The sequence below is a fragment of the Phascolarctos cinereus genome, unplaced genomic scaffold, assembly GCF_003287225.1.
Source record: "Phascolarctos cinereus isolate Bilbo 61053 unplaced genomic scaffold, phaCin_HiC Scaffold_4;HRSCAF=312, whole genome shotgun sequence".
Lineage (NCBI taxonomy): Eukaryota > Metazoa > Chordata > Mammalia > Diprotodontia > Phascolarctidae > Phascolarctos > Phascolarctos cinereus.
Window position 1 is genome coordinate 476031530 of NW_027555847.1, and position 23249 is coordinate 476054778.

The window sequence follows — 23249 nt, forward strand, 5'->3', positions numbered from 1 at the left end:
CTATTGTTGTTATTATTGTTTTGTTGATATTTTAACCTAGTAAGTACTTTATCTCTTTCAGGGTTTTTTTCTTTTAGTAGTTTGAAGAGATGAGGTAATTTACTTCACTACTTGTGATTGCTGTGGTATCATATCAATTTCCTTTCCTTGTGTTTATCTTGTTTATAAGTTGAATAATCTGTTCCTGACTATTTTGTTTTCTTCCAGAATACTGCAAATGATTCTCTTTTATTGAATGTCCATCTTTTTTTCATTGATGATTAGGTTATGATATTTTGGGTTGTACCTTAGGCTCCTTTCTTTTTTGAATATATTATTCCATCCTTTCCAGCTGTTGCTTTTTTGCAGGCATGGAAGGATAAGTGGGTATTCTGGGCACAGACTGTATAACTTAGGATTTCCTAACCTAGATCCTTCAATTTGTTCAATTTTGGCTTATTGCATATTTCCCTGGGGAAGAAGAAGGACTACCAAAGAGTAAAGAATAGTTGTTTAGACTGTTCATCTGCTGAGGTGCAGAGCTTTTCTGTTTTGTGTCCTTTGTTGAATGAAATAAAGCTCATCCTATGTGTGGTGCTTTATTTGCCCACGGCCTTGGGTTGAAGTTGAGGGTCCTGTCCTTTGTCTGTGGAGCACTAAACATGAGCTAACTTTTCAGACTTCCAGAATTTCTCCTGGAAAATGAGGACATGTGCCAAAAAAAAAAGAGATTTTTATAAATTGTTCTTAAGATTGAACCTGATCTATACAAAATGAAAATTTAGGTTGTAGACCATGCATTGCACTAGAAATAATAACAGCTCACATTTATATAAGATTTGGCTTGCAAAGTGCTTTGTGCATCTTGTTTATGCACACAGTTGTTTGTGAGATTGCTAAAGATTAAACTGCTAAAGCCATTATCTAAGGATATTGTCAAGAATCCAACAACCAGTACAGTTTTCTTTTCATGTAAGCTTGGTGGAACCGGGAAAGTAACAAGACACCTCAAGCACTGTACTTTATACCTATTGATATTAGAACATCAATTGTATGTGTATGTGTGTCTTGGACAGGAATGTGATGATGGAGGTTCAGCATAATTTCATTTCAAATTTAAAAGATTTCTTGGCCTTCTACTTCCGGGAGCCATGATGGTGGAGTGAAAAGGTAGTTGCTCTCACCCTTCCCTATCAACCTCTGAAAACCCAGAAAATATCACCGCAGAAAAAACCCTGGAACAGCTGAATCAGAAGAAAGACAGGGAGCAGCAGAGCAGTAGCCCAGCCTCACTTTAGTATACCAGGAGGAGATCCTGGTGACTCAGCATTCTACAGCAAAGGAGCCTCCCAGTGCCTCAGCAGATCTAAGGGAGGCAATACTGCAAGGGGCCCCAGGCAGATAAACACCCTGCAGCACCCACTTAACAGGAGCTGAAGAAAGCTAAAGGAAAGGAAAAGCAGGCAACCTAGAATTTCCTGAAAGTTCCAGCCTTGCTGATTCCAGCCCAACACCAGGTAAGCTGCCAGAACCCTACAGCCTACAATTGCCAACATAAGAGGCCCCAGCACACAAAGCCAGTGACCAAGACCTAGGCTCCCAACACAAGAAGCTTGGCAGTGCCCTCTGTTCCCCAGCAGGAGAGCTCAATCTCTTTAAAGGCCAGGGAATAAAGAAACACCATGAGTAAAAAGAAACACCATAGATTCATATTATGAGAAGAGTGAAGATCAAGACAGAAATTCTGAAGAGGACAACATTGTCAACAAACCCACATCTGCAACAACAAAAGGGAATATGAACTGGTCTGAAGCCCAAAAAGCCTTCTTAGAAGAGCTCAAGAAGGATTTTAAAGTCAAATGAGAGAGGTAAAGAGTCCTTCAAAAAACAATTGGCCAATTGGAAAAAAAATACACTGAAGAAAACAAGTCCCTAAAAAACACAATTGGCCAACTGGAAAAAAGTACACTGAAGAAAACAAGTCCCTAAAAAACAATTGGCCAATTGAAGAAGGAAGTACAAAAACTAACAGAAGAAAACAATCTGTTAAAAACTAGAATTGGACAAATGGAAACTAATGTCTCTATGAGAGAGCAAGAATCAGTCAAACAGAAACAAAAAAATGAAAAAATAGATGAAAATGTAAAATACCTCATGGTAAAACAACTGACCTGGAAAATCGATCAGGAGAGACAATTTAAAAATTATTGGACTACCTGAAAATCATGATGAAAAAAAGAGCCTGGACAGTATCTTTCAGGAAATCATAAAGGAAAACTGCCCTGAAGTCCTAGAACCAGAAGGAAAATAACCATAGAAAGAATCCACCATCACCCTGAAAGAGATCCCAAATTGACAACACCAAGGAATATAATAGCAAAATTCCAAAATTACCAGATGAAAGAGAAGGTGCTGCAAGCAGCCAGAAAAAACAATTTAAATATCATGGAACCACAGTCAGGATTACACAGGACCTTGCAGCTTCTACATTAAAAGACCAGGGCATGGAACATGATATTCTAAGGCAAAGGAGCTTGGAATGCAGCCAAGGATCAATACCCAGCAAAAATGAGCATCATTTTTCAAGGGAGGAGATGGATATTCAATGAAATAGGGACTTCCAAACTTTCCTGATAAAAAGACCAGAGCTCAACAAAAAATTTGATCTTCAAGTACAGGACTCAAGAAGACATAAAAAGGTAAATGGGACAGAAAGATACAATATGTTGTTAATAAGGGCCTGTTTAATCCCTACAAGGGAATATGACACTTGCAACCTTGAGAACTGTATTGTTATTACACCATGTTAAAGGAGTATACATAAAGGGGTGGATATTAGTTGACTTTGATAATGATAAAAAAAAATCTAATCAAGTGGGTTAAATGGATCCAAATAAGTGGATTAATCTGATCTTAGAAAATGTACTGAGAAAGGAGGAGGCAGACAAGGGTAAATTACATTACAGGAAAAGACACAAAAACCTATTACAGCAGAGGGAAAGAAGGGAGGGGGTGAGCATTGTTTGAACCTTACTCTCATCAGATTTGGCTCAAGAAGGGAGTAACATAATCAGTTAGGTATAGAAATCTAACTTGCCCTATAGGCAGTAGGAGGGAAAAGGGGAAAGAAAAGGGAGGGGGAAAAAGGGAGGGAAGAAGCAGTAAGATAAAGGGGAAGAAAAGGGAAAGGGATAATAAAGGGAGGAGAGACTGAAGGAGGCAGTGGTCAAAGGCAAAACACTAGTGAAGGGGTAAGGAGAAAGGAGAAACAAAAGCATAAAGGGGTGGGAAAGGATGGAGAAAAAGACACAGATAGTAATCATAACTGTGAATGTGAATGGGATGAACTCTCCCATGAAATGGAAATGGATTGCAGAATGGATTAAAAACCATAATCCTACAATATGTTGTTTACATTTGAAAAAGAGTGACACATACAGGGTAAAGGTAAAAGGCTGGAGCAGAATATATTATGCTTCAGCTGAAGTAAAAAAAGCAGGGGTAGCAATCCTGATCTCAGACAAAGCAAAAGCAAAAATAGATCTAATCAAAAGAGATAAGGAAGGAAACTACATCCTGCTAAAAGGCACCATAGACAATGAAGTAATATCATTACTAAACATATATGCACCAAATGGTATAGCATCCAAATTCTTAGAGGAGAAGTTCAGGGAGTTACAGGAAGAAATAGACAGCAAAACTACACTAGTGAGGGACCTCAACCTCCCCCTCTCTGAACTAGATAAATCTAACCACAAAATAAACAAGAAAGAAGTTAAGGAGGTGAATAGAACATTAGAAAAGTTAGGTATGATAGACCTCTGGAGAAAACTGAATGGGGATAGAAAGGAATATACTTTTTTTCGTGGTACATGGCACATACACAAAAATTGACCATGTACTAGGGCATAAAAACCTCACAATCCAATGCAGAAAGGCAGAAATATTAAATGCATCCTTTTCAGATCATGATGCAATAAAAATTATATGTAATAAAGGGCCATGGAAAGATAGACTAAAAAATAATTGGAAACTAAATAATCTAATCCTAAAAAATGATTGGGTCAAACAAAAATCATAGAAACAATCAATAATTTCATTCAAGAGAATGACAATAATGAGACAACATACCAAAACTTATGGGATGCAGTGAAAGCAGTTCTTAGGGGAAGTTTTATATCTCTAAATGCTTACATAAATAAAATAGAAAAAGAGGAGATTAATGAATTGGGCATACAACTAAAAAAACTAGAAAAAGAACAAATTAAAAATCCTCAATAAACACCAAATTAGAAATATTGAAAACCAAAGGAAAAATTAAGAAAATTGAAATTAAGAAAACTATTGAACTAATAAATAAAACTAAGAGCTGGTTTTATGAAAAAAACAATAAAATAGATAAACCTTTGGTTAATTTAATTAAAAAAAAGAAAGAAGAAAACCAAATTACTAGTATCAAGAATGAAAAGGTGAAGCTACCACCAAGGAAGAGGAAATTAAAAAAATAATTAGGAATTATTTTGCCCAACTATATGCCAACAAATTTGACAATCTTAGTGAAATGGATACATATTTACAAAAATATAAATTGCCCAGATTAACAGAAGAGGAAGTAAAATACTTAAATAACCCCATCTCAGAAAAAGAAATTGAACAAGCCATTGATGAACTCCCTAGGAAAAAATCTCCAGGGCCAGATGGATTTACATGTGAATTCTATCAAACATTTAAAGAACAATTAATTCCAATACTGTACAGACTATTTGGAAATTAAGAGGATGCCCAATCAATTGGGAAATGGCTGGGCAAGTTGTGGTGCATGAATGTAATGCAATACTATTGTGCTATAAGAAATGATGAACAGGCTGACTTCAGAAAAACCTGGAAAGATTTGTGTGGTATGATGCTGAATGAAATGAGCAGAACCAAGAGAACATTCTACACAATAACAGCCACATTGAACGATGACTAATATTGATAAACTTAACCCTTCCCAGAATTACAAGGATCTAAGACATCTCCAGAGGCCTCTAGATGGAAAATGCTGTCCACATCCAAAGACAGAGCTATGGAAGTCGAATGGCTATCATTTATTTTTACCTTCTATTGAGTTTTGTTTCTTCTTTCTGATAGTTCCTCCTATTGGTTTTAATTTTTACTTACAACACCACTAATGTGAAAATATGTTTAATAGGAATGTAAATGTATAGCCTGTATCAGATTGTGTGCCATCTTGGGAGAATGGTGGGGAGGAAGGGGGAGAAAAATTTTAAACTCAAAAGCATATAGAAGTGATTATTGATAAATCAAAATAAATTAATAAAATGTAAAAAAACCACATTTCTCAGATGTGTTTTAGTTCAACTTTAACCAGAAGGGGACCCTGCCCCTCCTACCACATGCTTAACAAATGATTATCTAGCTTCCATTTACAGACTTCCTGTTATGGAGAATTCACCATGTACTGAGGCAGTCCATTCTACTTTGTTAAGAATTTTAATTGTTTAGAAGTTTTTACCTTATATCAAGACTGAGGCTATCCCTGCAATTTCCACTCATTGCTTCTAATTGGAGGTGAAGCAGAAAAAGTCAAATGTTACATATGACAGTTCTTTAGATACTTGAAGACAATTATCATGTCCATCTTAAGTCTTCTTTTCTCCCTTCTTTGCAATCAGTTGACTTACAGTAGTTTGTAGTGATTTGTATAGTGATTTGTAGTTCCTCTACCATTCTGGTAACCTGTTTCTCAAAACATTTCAGTTTATGAATGTCCTCCTAAAACATGGCACCCAAACTGAATATAATACTAAAGATATGACAGACCAGGGAAAAGTACAGCAATATGATTACCTGATGACTAATTATGGCTATTTTCCTTCTACTAATGCAACCTAAAACCAACTTAGCTTTTGTGGATGTTTCATATTTACCTTATCACTTATTAAACCCATTTCCCACTCCCACCCTCAGATTTTTTACATGGTTGTGGTCTAGATCGATTTCTCTCATCCTGGATTTCTGTAGTTGATTTTTTAAAACTGAAAGTAAAATTTTTCATTAGCCCTATTAAATTTTAACTTTGTTAAGTTTGGTCCAATCAGTATAACTTTTAGAGATATTTTAAAATTCTGATTCTTTTGTCAAACACGTCAATGACCCTTTCTAGTTTTCTGCTGTTTAAAAATAATAAGTAGCAATTATATAGCACTTTAGGTTTTGCAAAGCACTTTAAATATGTTATCTCATTTAATTCTCAAAACAATAGTGTGAGGTAGATGCTATTACAGTTATCCTTTCCACATTCCAGGGGTTAGGGGTACAGTGCCCCCATGATTTGGAAAATCTATGTAAAATTATTGGGCCATCTCTTCATACCAGTGAAGAAGTCTGAATTATTATAGTATTAAAAGATAAAATGTGTTGATGTTATTCAATACTATACATATATTTTAGGCATATTTTATACATATATTTCTATTTCTGAGTTTCTAAACTTTTTCCTTGTCATCTGCTGGCTTTCATGTGTCATCCCAGGCTTCAGCAAAATTCTCCCAAAATTCCCATTTAATTTCTTATGCTGGGCCACAATATATCAAAACAGCAATATGGAAAGTCACAATGTGGAAGGGATAACTCTATTTTATAGGTGAGAAAACTTGAAGCCAACAGGTTAATTGAGTCATCCAGCCTAATAATTGGCTAAGGAAGGAGTTGAACTCAGCTTTTCCCAATACCAAGGCTAGCCCTCTGTCTACCCAGTTAGCTGAAGCAGTGATTTATTTGGCCTTGGAATTAAAGTAAATACCTGGGTTTGAGATTTCCAGAAAACTGGTTCTCAGGAAAATGATACAATCTCTAGCTTGTTATGCAATGTAACAAAGCGGACAAACAAAGCTAGTATACATTAAGGCAATATAAACAGACCAAAGTTTGTCACCACGTGCAGCTTGGAGGTAAGGGAGATGTTGTTGGGGGAGGGGAGAACATACTTACAGTTGGGGTCAAGTGGCAACATTACATACCCTAAGAATGGGCTTAGTTGATAACAGGTAATCGGCACCAGATGTAGGAGAGGGGATTCTTAATCAGACCCAGATGTGGCAGAAAAATTCTTGGAGTCCCTTTCTGATACCAGTAATGGGTGAAGCTGGTATAGGGAGCATTTCCTTATTGGGACCATGAACCGGTGGGAGAATACACTGTTAAGTAAGGCAGCAAAAGAAGAATGACTCAAGGCCTGGGGCAAGTCAAGAATGCATCCAATCAAAAAGCAACAAACCTTATTTGCCTGACACAGAGTTAACAGAGGGAAAGTACACAATGTCTGTTTTGCCTATGTCCTTCTATGGGCATTAGGACCACTCAGCTTAAGTGACTCCATATTGGAGTGCTCTCATTGGAAATCCAATATCAAACAAAGACATCAAATAACATGAAGTTTACAATTATCATGGAAAGCTAGGTGGTTTAGTGGCTAGAGAGCTGGACCTGGAGACAGGAAGGTATTTAGTTCATGTCCTGTCCCAGACACTTATTAGCTGGGAGACTCTGGACAAGTCACATCACCTCAGTTTCCTCAACTGTAAAATGAGGATAATAACATCACCTATCTTCAGGGTTGTTGGGGGATCAAGTGAGGTAATATCTATGAAGTGCTTAGCATAATGCCTGGCATGTAATAGCTGCTATATAAATGTTTATTTCCTCCCTCATCCTGCTGCTAATATAGGATTATTTAAAAACTCGATAAGCATGTCATCTATGCTTTCATTTAAGTAACTGAATAAAAATATTGAATGGAATAGAGCCAAAGACAGAACCTTGGTATGTTCCACTAGATACTTCCCTTCAAATTAAATCCATTAATTGCTACTCTTGAATTCTAGTCATTCAAGGGAATTAATAATCTACCTGGCTGCATGATTATCTAGCTTGCATTTCTTTATCTTGCCCAATTAAGTTCAATTAAACAAAAATTTCTTAAGTGCCTCCTCTGCATTATGAGAAATTATGGGATTGTGGGAGATACTAGGGATACAAAGAAAAAAACAACAGCAAAACAACCCTTGCCCTCAGAAGAGTTCATCATTTACTGGGTACATAAAATGTACCAAATAACTCTTACCTCTGAAGGACAGAAATATTATAGTATATTGAAAATGAAACTGGATTTCAATTTAGGAATCTTGATTTCAGTTTCTGGCTTTCCTTCTAGCTCACTGCATCACTTAAAGTAAGTCACATTGCCTCTCCAGGGTTCATTTTTAAAATGAAGGGGTTGGCCTAAGTGATCTTTAAGATTCCCTCAGTTCTAAAATGCCACAACTCTGAATAAAGCCCAAATCATAAGCTTAATATTACATAAGAATGTGTCACTCATGAGGCTATCAATGGGCTTTATTTTCACATGAAATATTATTTTATTTGGCTTATTATTACTGATTCATGGATATTTTTATCTTATCACATATGCATATCCAGGAGACAAGATAAAAATGAGACAGACTAGATTTTTATATTGATTGATAAAGCAAACATTCCTGGATATGCCAGTTTCTTTTTTTTTCTTTTTTTTAAAAAAAATATTTATTTATTTTTATTTTTCAACATTCACTTCCATAAGCTTTTGAGTTCTAAATTTTCTCTCCCTCCCTACCCATCTCCCTCCCTGAGACACCCCAAGACAGCATGCAACCTGATATAGGCTCTACATATACATTCCTATTAAACGTATTTTCACATTAGTCACATTGTAAGGAAGAACTAGAACCAATAGAAGGAACCACAAGAAAGAAGAAACAAAACAAAACAGAACACAAATGAAAGAGCAAATATTATACTTCAATCTGCATTCAAACTCAATAGTTCTTTTTTTAAAAAAATTATAGCAAAGTTTTAAGGTATTGATGATAATGAGAAAATATCGGTATTAGACAGCTGTGTCATAACGGCATAAAATTAAACTTTTAAGAAAAAATTAATTGAATTACATGACATTTCCTAATAGACTATGATCATTGAACATATGTATGAAAAATATATTGTAAACAAATAAAAGTCCTGGAGAAACTGGATTTGATAGAAAAATGGAGAGGACTGAATGGGAAAAATGAGGAGTATATTTCTTTCAAATGTGTCTGGAATATTCACAAAATTTATATGTTCTGGAGTATATAGAAATTAAGGATTAAATCAGAAAAGCATAAATTATAGGCACTATATGTATTATAATTCAATAAAAGAGCTAATTAAGTAGGAAGACATTTAATCCATATCTATATGGAAACCATAAAATAAAAACATATAATGACTGTTTTAAAGAATAAATCAGAGTAACAATAATAGATTATGTTAAAGAGAATAAAAATATTAACTTAACGCATCAAAATTTTGGAGATGTACTCAAAATAATGCTCAACTGTATGTTCTTGGTTAATCATGTTAACAAGAGAGAAATGGAAAAATGAATTTGTGGCTAAATAAATTAGAAAACTAATCAATTGATATTCTGGAAGTAACTTCAAAATAGTAAATTATGAAAGCAAAATAAGAAATAAAATAGATACAAAAGAATTATCAAATTGAAAAATAAAATGCTCTTTTTAAAAGAAGACTGATATAATTTATGATAAATTCATAAATTAAATCAAAAAGAGGGAAAAGGAAAACCAAATTACCCAAATCAGAAAATAAAGATTATTAAAAGCATTGAAAGAATAAAGAGGGACAGCTAGGTGGCACAGTGGACAGAGCACTGGACCAGAAGTCAGGAGGACCCGAGCTCAAATCTGACTCCAGACTGAATGCCTGACACCTAGTAGCTGTCTGACTCTGGGCAAGCCATTCAACCCCAACTGCCTCTTCATGTTCCATTTGAGTCTTGTATTTGAAAGTCAAATTTTCTATTCAGCTCTGGTCTTTTCATCAAGAATGCTTGAAAGTCCTCTATTTCACTGAATTACCATTTTTTCCCCTGAAGGATTATATTCCATTTTGCCAGGTAGGTGATTCTTGGTTGTAATCCTATCTCCTTTGCCCTCCAGAATATTATATTCCATGCCCTGCGGTCCCTTAACGTAGAAGCTGCTAAATCTTGTGTTATCCTGATTGTGTTTCTATAATACTTGAATTGTTTCTTTCTGGCTGCTTGTAGTATTTTCTCCTTGACCTGGGAACTGTGGAATTTGGTTACAATATTCCTACAAGTTTTCCTTTGGGGATTTCTTTCAGGAGGAGATCGGTGGAGTCTTTCAATTTCTATTTTGCTCTCTGGTTCTAAAATATCAGGGCAGTTTTCCATGATAATTTCTTGAAAGATGATGTCTAGGCTCTTTTTTTGATCATGGCTTTCAGATAGTCCAATAATTTTTAAATTCTCTCTCCTGGATCTATTTTCCAGGTCAGTTGTTTTTCCAATGAGGTATTTAACATTGTTTTCTAATTTTTCGTTCTTTTGGATTTGTTCTACTGTGTCTTGATTTCTCATAGTCACTATCTTCCAATTGCTCTTTTCTAATTTTTAAGGAAGTATTTTCTTCAGCAGTCTTTTGGACTTCCTTTTCCATTTGGCCAATTTTTCTTTTTAGGGCATTCTTCTCCTCATTGGCTTTTTGGACCTCTTTTGCCATTTGGGTTAGGCTATTTTTTAAGGTGTTATTTTCTTCAGTATTTTTTTGGGTCTCCTTTAGCAAGCTGTTGACTTGTTTTTCATGATTTTCTTGCATCACTTCATTTCTCTTCCCAGTTTTTCCTCTACTTCTCTTACTTGCTTCTCAAAATCCCTTTTGAGCTCTTCCAAGGCCTGGAACTGATTCATATTTTTCTTGGAGGCTTTGGATGTGGGAGCTTTGACTTTGTTGTCTTCTTCTGGTTGTATATTTTGATCTTCTTTGTCACCAAAGTAAGATAATATAGTCTGACTCTTTTTGCGAGGTTGCTCATGATCCCAGCAACTTGAGTTTTAAACTCTTTTTGTTAAGGTAAGAGTCTGCTTCCAATGTGGAGAATGTACTGTCCCAAGCTTCAGGGGTTTGTACAGCTGTTTTCAGAGATACTTCTAGGGACCTGTAAATTTTCAGTTCTTCTCAGGTAGTATGATAAGGGGTGAGGTGTTTACTACTTTCCTGGCCTGTGCTCTGGTCTTTCAGCGACTGACCACAAGCAGTCTTTTCTGTCTTGTAACTATGAGGAGGGTTTCCTCTCCACAGCCACTAGAAGTTCCACCAAGCCAGAGCTCCTCCTCACCCCAGGACTGCCACCCAGAACTGTGATCCAGATCCAAGCATGGGCAAAGCAAGAGATTCCTGCCTCAGCACTGGCAAAGAGATCCCTGCGATCCCCCTCTGATCAGCCACTGGATTCCCCCCTCAGTCTGTGGGCCAGAAGCTCAGGAGGCTGCTACCTCCCCGGGGCCAGTTTCCTCGGGGAATGGATCTGAGACCCCATGCTCATCTCTCACCACCACAGAAAGAGACTTTTCTCACTGACGTTCTAAGTTGTCTTTGGCATTTGTGGATTGAGAAGTCTGGAAACCACCACAGCTGCCCACGATTCAGTCCTTGAGGCCTGCTCCAGGTTCGCTGCTGTCTGTTCGCCCACGCCGCATAGTACTCCGCTGCTTGCCAGGCGTAATATACCTTTCTGATCAATCATCCAGGTTGTCTTGGGCTGGAAATTTGTTTCACTCTGTCTTTTTGTGGGTTCTGCTGCTTTAGAATTTGTTTAGAGCCACTTTTTATGAGTATTTGGAGGGGTTTGGGGGACAGCTCAAGCAAGTCACTGCTTTCACTCCACCATCTTGGCTCTGCCCCACCCCCCCATATGCCAGTAAAATCCTAAAATAAGACTTCACTATTCCATTGTGCCTGTTTTATGGCAATCATCTTCATATAAAAATTCTGAATTTAGAACTGGAATCATTCTGAGTCATAGGTCATTTTTGAGTTGTAGTATCAGCAGCTTTGATGAAGCATCTTTGTATATACAATGAGACTTAGCAAATTGGGTAAAGCAACTTAATTATCCACTTCATCCATAAGAAGTGTTCTTCTGACAAGGTAGGACACAAAAGATGTTATAGTATGGTATTTATAAAGGGACTTTAGAAGTTATCCTACACAATCAATCCCCTCATTTTAAAGGTAAGCAAATTTAGACCTAGGAAGAGGTTGAGGCTTGACAAAGACACCCCAAAAGTAAGTAGCAGCCACATTTCCCCTAAATCCTTCTCCCAACACTTCCCCCAATATTTATTTTCCAATCAATATCATTTGTAGATGCTCATGACCGATAGATTTTCCATGAAGCGAAAAGTTTTTTGGCAACAACTTATTAATCTATCTAGCAAAACATGGAAGGATTCCCCTATTCATTAACAGAGTACCCATAATGATAATATCACAGATCTTTAAAGCATTAAAGTCAATCTCATTTGTAGATCCTTTTCTAAAATGGTCATTTGGGGGTTTAGAATTAGATTTAAACTGAAATAAAAATTAAGACACTGCCTTTGAAGCAGTGACAATAATGATGATAATGGTATTTAGAAATAATTCAGGCTAGTCAATTAACATGCGTGCACATATTATACACATATACATACCTAAATGATTCTAATTTTTAAATTCTGAATTATTTTCACCTTAGAAGAGATAATTCTACCTTTCTCTCTATACTTATCAAGGTTCAAAACCTTCTCCTAGAGAAGGCAGACAGTTGTAAAGGGAGATGTTTGTTTGTGCAACAGTTTGAAATCGTTATCTACCTCATTGTTCTATTTAAAGAATGTCAGTATGGTTTTCTGTGGCAGTAACATCAGGGTCATGGATCTGCTTGTGACAAAGGGCAAAATTATTTTAAAAAGAGAAACACAGAATGGTGTGTCTGTATGTGTGTTTGTGTGTGCATGTGTGTGTGCTGTATGTATGTGTGACAAGCTTAGAATAATTATTGAATATTGTTGAATACTGAGGAATGAGTGTATGGAAGGCAGGACATCTGAGTACAGCTTCTTGGGCATGATTCCATGTTTTAAGGCCAGGCAGGAAGAAGAAGGTGCTCTATGTGTAGATGGCCAAAGCTATAAGGCCCTCTGCTATAATGCTGATTGACCTGTATGAAGTGGCATCAATAATTTGGGCTCTGATGATCAAGTCCAGAATATTTGACTAGCATCATCCTGGGCCTTAATTATCTCACATGGAGAAAGAAATTTTGGGAGTAGCTTTCTATCACAAGCTCTATCTTTACCTTTACCCTTCCCCCACTCTCTCCTTCCCTCTCTATCTCTACCTTTACCTCTATATCATCTATATAAATATTGATATCAGTATCTAAGTATGTTGATATCATTATAGATTTACATATAGATCAATAGATTTACATATAGGTCTACATATAGATAGACATATAGACATTTATGAATAAATACATCAATATAAATAGAAAAATGTATATATGTACAGGTATATACATATATGCATGCATAAATACATACACATGCCTCTAAACTGTTGTAGTCAGTCTTTGGCCCTCTTTTTAATTCCATTTGGTCGTTTCAAAGGTAATGCTTGTTTATGTCTTTTAAGGAAATGTTATTCACAATAAATTCATCAGACCAATAACCCACAACATGTCTCATTAACCTTCCTCTGTTCTCTGCTATTCACCACCTCATGCCAGCCAATCCTATTTACAAGATTAACATCAGATCAGAGAGGAAATGAAGGATTCTGCCTTGTTAGGCTGAGGAATGTTTTCCTTTTCAAACCAGATTTCCGATCATGAAACAAGTCTTGCACAGTTCTGGTGGCAATTCTCCCCAGATATGTGTTAGGTCAGATCACATTTCATGGTGAGGAATGTAAACACCACATTCACTAAAGGTTTTCTTTCTGTTTTTAGTAAATTTACTTCCCTGACTGGATTAAGATCTTTGGTTACATCAAACCTCTAACTGGCAGAAGACCAAACTTAATTTTTCAAAGAGAACATTGTCATGGAAAAGGTTTAAAGAAGGAAATACAATTGGTCTGAAAACAGCTGTGGGAAATCTAGGAGAGGAATAAAGTGGTGTGGAATATAGTCGAGTGGAATAGAGTGCAGTGGTATACATTTGGAGGGGAGGCAAGAATCGCTTTCAATTTTTACTTCCTGAGAAGTGGTACGAAATTTTTCAAACAGAAGCCTTAGTCTACGAGGATGTTTCTGAAACTTAAATGAAAGCAAATCCTTTAAAATATGCCATCCTTCCTGTACACAAATGATACTCCTGCCCATTATCACTTAGAGTTGTTTTTGTCTTAGTGGTGATAAGTTGTTCCAATCCCAGTCCCCTTGGTGACTAATGGATGTATCTGCAAGACAGCTGGCTACAGCTTGGGGCAAACAATAGAAGGGTCACAGACTGGAGTTTTTCTCTATGTGAAGCTCAATCCATATGCTGGATTTTTTTTAACAGATGAGGCAGTAGAAAATTGTAAAGTGCACATGTAAAACACACATTTAGTAGTGACAATAATGATGATGACAATAATTAAACCACTGCCACCACTGGTAACAGCAAACAGTTGACTTTATGTTGTCCCTTGTATAGTCAAGAAGCAACAATCAGAATCAAACATGGAATATCTGATTGGTTTAAGATTGGGAAAGGAGTATGACAAGGCTTTATAGTCTCACCTTACTTATTTAACTTAGATGCAGAGTAAATTATGTGAATTGCCTGGCTGGATGAATCGAAAGATGGTACTAAGGTTGCCAGAAGAAATAACAACTAGAGATATGCAAAAGATGCCACTCTGATGGCACAAAACAAAGAATTAAGAAGCCTTATGATGAAGTTGAAAGAGGAGAGTGTAAAAGCTGGCTTGAAGCTTAACATAAAAAAAAAAGTAAGATCATGGCAACTGGTCCCATCACTTACTGGAAAATAGAGGGAAGAATAAGTGGAAACTGTGTCAGATTTTATATTCTTGGGCTCAAAGAGCACTGCAGATGGTGACTGCAACCATGAAATTAAAAGATGATCCCTGGAAGGAAAGCTGGGGCAAATTGACAGCACACTAAAAAGCAGAGATATCACCCTGCTGAGAGTTGGATTGTAAGGAAAGCCAAGCAGAGCAGAATCAAAATTTTGAAATTGTAGTGCTGGAGAAGACTTTTGAGACTCCTTTGGACAGCAAGGAGATCAAATCAGTTAATACTTAAAGAAACTCTGATTCATTGGAAGGACAAATATTGAAGCTGAAGCTTAAATACTTTGGCCACCCAATAAGAAGACAAGACACATTGGAAAAGATCTTGATGTTGGGAAATATTGAAGGCAAAAGAAGAAAGTGACAGCAGAGGATGAGATGGTGTCATGGAAGCAATAAACATGAGCTTGGACAGACTTTAGGAGATAGTTGAGGATAGAAAGGCCTAGTGTGCTATGGTCCATGGGATCACAAAGAGTCAAACAAGACTAAAAGAATGAACAACAGTCCATTAGATTTTGAAGAAAGGCAGGATGGTATAGTGGGGATAGTGCGCTGACCTCAGAGCCAGGAAGACCTGGGTTCAAATCCTGCCTTTGACACATATTGGTTTAGTGCCCCAGGCAATCTCTAATATGGTACATGGTGGAGCAGGTGCCTGTCTGCATTAGTAGAGAGAGTTTTTAGCAGGTGCTAGTCTGCTTTGGTAGAACGAGTTTTCTCAGTGAGAAATCCCTCAAACAATGCAATCATGGATCTGGCTTAAAAAAAAAAGATTTGCAAAGCAAATTTCATACGCTTTTTCATTTGATCCCCATAACAGTCACTGAGGTAGGTACTATTGATAATGCTTATTTTACATGTGAAGAAATCAAGACTTACAAAGGTTAAGTGACTTGCCCATACAGTAAATATTAGAGGAATGATCTGAACCCAAGTTGCTCCTCATTTTCTGTTTAGTGCTTTTTTTTCTGCAAAACAGCATATGCTAATCTAGGACATCTTGTAATTTTCCAAAATGTGCATATTGAATCATATTCTAACAGACAATATCATAAAATTATCTCATGTGTGTATATATATATATATATACACACATATATATATATACACACATACATATATATATATATATATATATATATATATATATATATATATATATATATATATATATACACACATATATATATATACACACACACATACACATACATACTCATATAATATATGCGGCTATAACAGACCAGAGTCTTATGCTTCATAATCATTCTTCATTATTTTGGTGATCAACATCAATCTCATTGTGAACTCAATTTATACTATTTTCATGTAGACAGCATCATTGTTTTGAGGTAATTGTGGGAATTGAATGAAACACACTGACTTTATCTTGTGACTCAATTTTGGAGCTCTGTTCCCTTTCTATTCAATTATGGGTTTAGTCCAGTTTCTGACTTGTGAGAAAACCTTATTCAATTATGGCAATTGTGAGAAAACTTTATTGCATTGCTTAAACCTACCCCTTTGTGACTGGAAAGCTGGACCACCTCGACCTGTGGCTTAGAGTCCCTTAGCTAAGGACCTAGGTTGTGTCAACTAGAAACCCAGTCAAATCTGAAGATTGATGCAAGGAGTTATTTTTTAATAATTATACATCTCAAGCAACCCATATATCTTATCTGAAAACTAGCCCTGTACCATTCAATCAGTTACTATTTCTGTGTTCCTTTGATTGAATACAGACACTTGGGGGAGAGGGGAGTGGGACACCTCTTTTCTCATTTCAGGGAATTGCACCTGTTCATTCTTCCCCTCCCAACTTGGAAAATCCCTAATTGTTCTCCCAATTAGAAATCAGATTACCTAATTTTGTATAACAGTTTGTACCCTGTTAATTATTTTTTAATTATTTAGTCTTATTCAATTGCTTTTAATGCATAAAAATCTGTCTCTCCTGCATTTGGGGTTCAGTGCCAAGCTGATGTCTGTTTCCGATTTGTTATATGATTGGCATGCATTGCTTAATAAACCGATATGCTCAGAATCTCAAATCCTTGTTTCCTTAGTCATTTCATTTTTCACCTGCCACAATCTTTTGAGGAAATACAGGGGTGGTCATAATCTCCCTGTTACTTAGCTAATTCTAGAACTGATACAAATGGCAAAATGGTTGAACAAGCCCCTACTTCTCAATATTTGACATTGTTTCAACAGACTACCTCCCAAAGCCGTGAAAAGTTGAAAATGAGTTGCTAACTGATCTGAACTTACAGGCTTGAAAATCAGCTTGTGAGAAGGAAATAGCAGCCCAGAAAACCAGGCTTATAAAATAGCTTAAATTCATGGCATCAGACTGGAAAGAAAGATCTTAGTGTGGTTCTTACACAAAATGTTTTCCGTCCTAAAAGGCACTGATATTCTCCAAGGATAAAAGGTAAAATTCAAGGAGAACTCAATACAATAAGTATTTATTATGAATCTGTTACATGGAGTGAACTGTGTTTAATACAGGAGAAGGGGGGGGGATAAAAAGACAAGTAAGATATGGTCTTATTCTCGTGAAGCTGATGATCTAGTTACATAGGGGTGGGGAACCTGCGGCTTCCAGGCCACATGTGGCCCGCTAGGTCCTCAATTTTGGTCCTTTGACTAAATCCAAACTTCACAGAACAAATCCCCTTAATAAAAAGCTTTTATTATTTGTTCTGTTAAGCTTGGATTCAGTCGAAGGGCCGAAATTGAGGACCTAGTGAGCCACGTGTGGCCTGGAGGCCACAGGTTCCCATCCATGGTGGTAGGAATAATAAGTACAGTATGGGTTCCGTCCATGGTTTCCACACTTAGTGCTTCTCTGCAAACCCCACTCACCCCATATGATATATTTGGTGTAAATTGTGTCAAAAGCTTTGAACACTAGTAATTGAATTGGACGATCCAATGAGTTAAAACATGAGAACATGCAATGAGTTTTTCTATAACATGACATATGTATTGCCAAAAAGCACCTTGAAATGAAAAATTGTGCAATAAAAACCATAAGACTTATGGAAAAATGGGGTTGGGGCACAATGGTCAAAAACTTTACCAGTGATACATTGAAAAAAAAAAGATAGGAATCCAATTAAAAACAGCAGCACACTTTTGTATATGTTAAATGGTTAAGAAATACATAAATATTACTATAAATAGTGGTAGTGTCATAGTCTCTGATGGTTGCTCAGGCTTCGTCCCAGTCCTATAGGGTCCAGACTGGCAAAGTCTCCCACTAATTGGGTAGGCTGCAACCCCAGCTACAACTTCTGGGCTCAGGTTGGAGGTCATGGCTGAAGGTTGAGGGGAGGGTGCAGATCAGCCCTCCTTGGCCCACACCACCTTCCATACCAGCAGATATATAATAAATATGTCATTTACCCTGACAAAGACCTGAAATTTGCTTGTGGAAGTAGGCATCAAGAAGGCTGAGGCTTGTGAGTTATTGAGTAGTGGTTACAGTTTTCTGCATTCTCACTATTTCTTGAGAAGACATTGAGCATAAGGTAACTTGAAATGTTATGCTCAAAATGTTCCCTAATATATCAATCTCTTTGGAAGAAATTAGAGTTTGTTTTTGTTTTTTGAAATAAGCATTACAGCAGAACTGTTTTATATAATAAATATTTTAACTGTAACACATCAGTATAATATGATATTTATTACATTTATAAAATGAATTATTACAGTGTTCAATGAATTACTTTTAACCCTGTGTGATAAATGACTTATTATGCACTCAGGAAAAAGGAAGTATTAATAATTTCTCATACATGTCATTTATAATGCATGAAATATTTATTTTTTGTACATATTATATTTTAGATATTATGTGCATATGTACATAGTGCTACTTCCAGGTGCTCACCCTGCCACTGTCATTCAGTAATCCCCCCTCCTTTGAAGGCCACATAATCCAGGACTGGAGTCAGGAAGTCCTGACCTCAGACACTTACTGGCTATGTTACCCAAGTTATTTAACCTCAGCCTGGATAGTAATAGTACCTACTTCGCCAGAAAGAATCACATGAGACAATATTGGTAAAAAGCACTTGCCATAGTGACTGGCACATAGTAGGTACTATATAAATGACTATTCCCTTCTCTTCCCCTTAACTACTCCAATGAATATCCTGGCACAGTGAATAGAGTGCTGGGCCTGTTAGAAAGACTCATCTTCCTGAGTTCAGATACTTACTAGCTGTGTGACCTTGGGCAAGTCACTTAACCCTGCTTACCTAAGTTCCTCTTCTGCAAAATGGGGTGAAGGAGGAAATTGCAAACCACTCCAGTATCTTTGCCCCAAATGGGGTCATGAAGAGTCAGACATGACTAAACAGCAATAGCACTAATTTAATGCCCACCTTCCAAACAAACAACAAAACTGAAAATCAACAGACCTCCAGGACACTGATTCCTTCATCAACTTAATATATAGTTTGTACATTTTATTTCACATATGCCATCAACCCAATTAATATATCAGTTGGGTTGGGGCAGATAGGTGGCACAGTGAATAGAGCTCTGGCCTGGGAGTCAGAAAGACCTGAGTTCAAATCCGGCCTCAGACACTTAACACTTACTAGCTGTGTGACCCTGGGCAAGTCACTTAACCCCAATTGCCTCACCAAAAAGCAAAATATATATATATCAGTTGGGTCCCAGATCAAGATCATGTGTATTCATTTAGTTCTTGAGATTTGCTTTGGTTTGAAAGAGATTCTTGGCCTTAGTTGAATCCAGTTTGGACCTGAAGTTCTCTGATTACCTTGGCCTTGATGAGATGCACAAACAATTAAAAGCACACAGATTCAACTTTTTAAAGAATAATACCGTCACTACTGGTCCAAGGATGAAGGTGGCACCATTCCCATATTCTGCTTTGTTTTTCACTCTTTCCCTAAATAACTATATTTGAACAGTAGTTCTCCTCCTAGTGACTAGAAGAGGTCTTGCTAACTCCTAGGTCAGGGGCCTGTCTGGACAGCTGCAGGGTGGGATTATTGGATTTACCTTGGTGAAACCGGTGATATAAGTCTCTGCAGGGTCTTGGGGTCAAACTGCATGCCTGCCTTTCCAGTGCATCTCACCTGAGTCTCTATGAACACTTGTATGCTGTTGCTGTTGTTTTAAAGGTCTTCAGAGTTCATTTAGTCTGGTCTCCAGCTTCTGTCTCCCTACTGTCTACTTCCCTGCTTCCTATAGACATGCCCATTTTTCCCCTATCCTCAAAAAAACCACCTCATTTGAGCCATCCATCCCTGTTGTCGTCCCATTTCTCTCACACCTTTTATGGCTAAACTCTTTTGATAAAGAGCATGATAGTGTTACTCGGGGGAGGCATGGTAAATAGTTTCTCTGAAAAAGATTGGAGAATTTAAATAAACTACGGCTCAATATGAGGCAACAGTTTGATTTGGCATCCAAAAAAGCTAATGCAAGGTTGGATGGCTTGGAGATGAACATACCTTCCAGGAAAGGGCCTTGCTGCAGCTCTTGGAGTTATAGCACTGGAGAACTGGTTCAGTTCTGAGGCAGAACGAAGACCAGAACATAGTAGATAGAACACTCGACCTGGAGTCATGAAGACTTGCATTCAAATCCTGCCTCAGATACTTCATACCTTCGTGACCCTGATCAAATCCCTTACCTTCTGGAAACCTCAGTTTTCTCACTTATGTAATGGTGATGATAATAATAACACCTGCCTCCTAGGATTGTTGCAGAGATCAGTTGCAATAACCTGTTTAAAGTGTTTTGCAAAACTTATGTGCTTTATTGTTATTATCATTGGTATCTCATATTAGAAAGGACATTGATAAGCTTGAAAATATCTGTAAGGGGGGCATCAGGAGAGTGAAGAGCCTTGAGTTCATGCTTCATGAGATGATAGGTGGAGCTGAATGTGTTTCATCTGGAAAAGAGCAGAGTAGGGTGGGAGCATGATCGCTGTCTTCAGGTATTTGAAAGATTGTCATGTGGTAGAGATTTATTCTGTTTGGCCCTGAAGAGCAATACCAGGAACAATGGGTAGAAATAAGTTTAGGCTGCCTGTAAGGGAAAACAAACAAAAAGAAACCTTTCTAAGGACAGCTGTCCAAAAGTGAAGTAGGCTGCCTTAGGGGGTAGTGATTTACTGCTCATTTGATGCATTCGAGCAAAGATTGGATGAGACTATGTGTTGATTCTGTCAGAAGTGATGATTCCCTTTTGGATACTGGTTGAACTAGACAGAGGGTTTGGGGGTTTCTTTTAACTCTAAAATTCTGTGATAATGTTTGTGATCAGAAAGGACACTTTTTAAAAATCAAAAATACATCTATGATAAAGAAATGTTTTCCTTCATAAATTGGACTCTGTAATTTTCTGTGGGAAAATGAGAACATTCGGTTGTATTTTCAATCACCATCCCTCCAGCATTAACTTATTCAATAACTGGCTCTGACTTGCTCGATACTGATTGATTGCTCTCCCGCTTACTACTTCTGTGACTTGAGCAAATCATTTAACTTCTCTGGGTTCCAGGTTTCCTCATTTATAAAATGAAAGCCCTTCAAAGTCCCCTGAAGCTCTAAATCTATGATCTTAAGATCATCTTCCATCTTTTGATGCTTACTGAAACCTGACTTTCTCCTGAAAACATTTATCTTTTGGTGCCCTCTCTTAGGTTGATCTCACCCACAAAGGGTCAAGAGGAAGAAGTGACATATGTCTTGCTCCCAGTCTGCCAGTGATAGGGGACCCAGAAATCCTGGAGAAACTAGACCTATAATCTTCTCCATTGTCACTGAGTTACCTAGGAAAGACTCATCTGGAGGATGCGTGATGTTCATTGCCACTCTGGAATGCTCAGATGGTTGATGTTCAATGTCTCCCTGAGCCATTTGGCCATCGATCTCAAGGGATCTTAGGTGTCTTCAAGTGGAACAATTACCCAAATGACACGGTATAGTGATGGCCACAAGTCGAATTATCTGATTAATCTGGAAAGGAAATTACAGAACAATGTGCCCGGATCAGCTTGCCTGTCAGACTCAGTTGTTTGGTCTCCTCTGATTGGGGAAACCTGGGGCAAGAATGGCTAGAGAGATCGCCATGGAGGGGGAACAAATAAGACAGAAAAGAGAGATTTAAATTTAAGACAAACTTCAGCTGTTTCATTGTTTTGCTTAGGGTTGGCTAGCCAGGAGTGGAATTTACTTAAGCGGCTGCTCCTTCATTCCACATACCTACCATTTCAGCTAATTCCCTAGGTAAGAGAAAACAAAACAAAACAAAACAAAACAGTGAACCAACCAAGAAACACACCAAATAAAAGCACTGAACAGGGCATGGGAATATTATTCTCTCTCCCAAATTCTAAATTTCAGGTGATCTGTAATTCAGTCCTATCCAAATAGCTTTACAACTACTACCATTTTAAAACACCCAGGGAAGCAGGACTAGCTAATTTTATGACTCTTTGGATAATAGACTTGATGAAAACTTATGTCTTAGTTTTGCCATCTGTAAAATGGGAATAATTATGTCCTTGCTATCTACCACAAAGGGCTATTTAGATCATTAAATAAGAGTACAAAGGTACTTTGGAAAGAATGAAGAGTTAAACATATGAAGCTTTAAAAAGACCATTGGGAAGAAGGTAGTTGAAAATGAACAAAATTATTTCCTGGACCTGAGCAGCAATGATTGAAAAGGTAAATTAGGGACAAAACACAAATAATTTGGCTTTAATGCCTTGGGGCACTTTGGAATAGAGCTGGAACTAGCAGAAAGTAACTGAGCCTGCATCTAGATGGTGACATCCCAGTGGGATGTGATTCCTTCTTAGGGGTAGGGCTCTTCATGCCTCCATCCCCCACTGTCTGGTCCACTGGAACCCTCTACCAGGTTCCTATGGTTATCATATCCTTACCTAATGTGGTCTTCCCATAAGGGTGGGGCAGACTACCCCTTTCTGCACAAGCCACTTGACCTAGGATCTTTTTCCACGTAGGACACCCAGGATCAGTGAGTGAGTGGTCTGCATCATTGATGGTTATACTGGCTTCCTCTGCTATAAACTCTCCCTTCCCAGTAGTAAACTCAGTACTGGCCTCTGCTCTAGGTGCTATACTCCTCTGTCCTTCCTTTCTACTGTCCCCTGTGAAATATTCCTCTGTTATGGTACAGTGAAAAGATGGCTGACTTTAGTGTCAGAAGACCTTAGTTTGAAATCTTGTTCTCCCACTTACTACTTTTGTGACTTGGGAAAATCAT